Here is a 3031-nt window from a genome sequence, read left to right as displayed (position 1 = left end):
TACAGAAGCCATTCCAATGGACATGACCACAGTCCCCCCCCCGAAACGCACGCAAACACAGGCACCTGTGATCAGCAATATTCCGAAAATCACAACATTCCACCAGTCCACCTGGCTGACCGGCATCTGTTACACAAAACCCATTCCCCCGCCCCTGAGCATGACAACATGCAAACAGTCACATTGGCAGCCCCCATCCCTGACCTCACTGGCCTCCGTAGGCAAACGCGCCCAGCACAGTACCACGCGACTAAACTCCGAAGCTGGAACCCAATGCAGATCTCCTCACAATACATCGCTCCCCAAATAGGAATATGCCACATCACTCGCAAAGAAGAACGCTACACGGCCCATATCAGAATAGAAATTTAATGCACAACTAAATCACCAAGCCCATACAGCCATTAGTCCATGAACTCCAAAACACATATCACCATTGTGGGCTGCATCCGCAAGGAATGACCAGCTACTACTTGTGTGACGCCCTGTTCCATCATGGTACACAGAGCCACATTCACGTACGAAAAGGCAACATGGAAGCGCACAGACCCGCAGGGCCGTCCCAATGGGGAGGCACTAGTCCAGCTGAAAGGCCGAAATGTTGCTCCGAGCCACTAGTACTGCGTAAGGGCATGTGGCCCATTGGCGATCGTCCCATAAGATCGTAATGCTGCTCCACTGATTAACACTAAGCAGCAGGTGTCGGGAGTAAACGCCATCTGCAGGAGTGGCATACAGATGGCAGTGGCAAAAGGGGAGGAGATACCTGTCAACCAAAAGAAAAGAAAAAGAACAGAATGGCCATCAGAACTACATTCGAACAACTCACTTCAATGATCACACTAAATCCACAGTCATATGCATGCTAGCCCACTCCAAAGGATCATCACCACCCCGAAACCACTTGCGACTCATAACTATCTATATCGAGGTGTAAACACCATCACAAACGAGTGTACCTGTGCATGCGTCTGTCAGAACAGATTCCATCAGATGGGAATGTTAACGTGCATGGACACAAGTGTCTGAAGGCGCGTCGAGACAGGGAGGGCTCAACAAGGCCAGATAGACGATGGTCCCACTATGGCAGCCCTGCATCACATAGCGCAGGGGAGGCGGATAGATTCCAACAAGCCCTGTACATGGCAAACCCTGTATCAAATCACCTGCCCATGCATCCATTCATCATTCCCTCATCCTGTTATAAAAACGCCTGAATATTTACTCACAAAACATACGAACTTTCAATTGAGTCTGTGCGTTATGCAGCCTGCAAAATCCACTGTGCCCCAGCCCGTAATTCCAGTGTTGTGAAGTTACATGTATTTGGGAACGTCCGGCCTCATCGCCCACGTCACTATTGCGCATCCAAAACTATTCATATCAATCATTGCTTCCTCGCCATGGCCCCTGTCTCAAGGACATCGAACAAAAGAACGTTATATTTGCAGTCAGACCTGTGGGCATCTCCCCGGCGCTAGCTGAAAACCGAAAGCGCCGGCCTTCGAATTCCTCATTTGCAACATCACGTCGAAAAGGCATCTGTGGCCGTTTGAAATCACTAATTAATCCATCGAGTGCGGCTGTGTGTGAAAATGGCAACTGCCTTCACCCACGAATGGGACGCCCCGCCCGTCGTTGCAACTCGGTACAGTGATGCATGAGTGCCCACCGTTACTCGAGTACTACGTCCCACTGACCCATCACAAGTCTGTTCGCGACTGCAAAGATTGTATGTGAAACAATGGGACCATAGCCGAATGTACATATCAACAAATGTTACACGGCCATCGGGTACAAATACATGAATGCAAGAGCAAGATGCCATTCCTCGAATTGCAGCGTTGTGTGCGGGACGTGCTCGGCCAAAGGGGAGAGCAGCTTGCACAGGTGGAATGAATCACCACAGGTGGAGGCCATACAGCCTGAAAACACATAAATTGCACACCCAGTCTCCTCCCACAACCACACCGACTCCGAAATGCTACCGGCAGGACTCGCGATGTTGGCCCTGGGGGACCTGATAGCACTGCAAGTACTCCAACTCCAAGAAGAAGACGAACACCAACTACAACCGGCCGCACGGAGGAGACGCAGGAGGAGGAGGAGGCCAAGGCAGGGCCAGCAAGGGCCGCCAGCACAGCCACTACCACCACGCAGGCAGCCCGCAATCCCACGCCTCCGAGCACATCCGTTCAACCTCACTGATGAGCAGATCCACACCCTCTACCGTTTGGACCGGGACACCATAGCCGCCATCGTGGACATGACACAGTCTGACCTTGTCAGCATGATAGATAGCCCAACCGCCATCCCACCCCTACTGAAGGTGGTGTCTGTACTCCACTTCCTGGCCACAGGCACCTACCAGCACACAGTCGGACAGTTGCATGGCATTTCACAGCCACTGTTCTCACGGACACTATTGCAAGTGCTCGATGCCCTCCTGCAGCACGCAGACGACTACATCTCTCTACCACGCTCGGAGCAGGAAATTACCAACACAAAAGTGGGATTCCATGCACTTGCCGGCATACCGGGTTGCATTGGTGCCATCGACTGCACCCATGTGGAATTGGTCGTTCCACATGCCATGGAGGCCCAGTACCGCAACCGAAAACAATTTCATTCCCTGAATGTACAAATGGTGTGTGACTCCAACAGGATCATTACACATTGTTGTGCCAGATTCCCTGGATCAACCCATGATTCTATGGTCTTGAGGAACTCTACTATACCACGCTACATGGAGCGACACGCAGGGAACAGATCCTGGCTACTCGGTGAGTCTCATTTCATGCATGATGATGTGGGGTATGTGATGCGGCAATGAAATGCCAGGAAGGGGGGGGGGGGTGCGTACGTAGCAATGGCATTCCACATCATACGTTTCTCGTCCACATACAGGTGATGCTGGGTATCCACTGAAGAGATGGCTCCTCACACCAGTCCGGAACCCACGGGACCAGCATGAGGAGGACTACAACCATGCCCACTCACGTACCCGTGTAGTCATTGAACAGGCATTCGG

This window comes from Ambystoma mexicanum, chromosome 10, assembly GCF_040938575.1.
Source record: "Ambystoma mexicanum isolate Mex_15411 chromosome 10, UKY_AmexF1_1, whole genome shotgun sequence".
NCBI lineage: Eukaryota > Metazoa > Chordata > Amphibia > Caudata > Ambystomatidae > Ambystoma > Ambystoma mexicanum.
The sequence above is the reverse complement of the archived record's forward strand: the minus strand, read 5'-3'. Positions refer to the sequence as shown.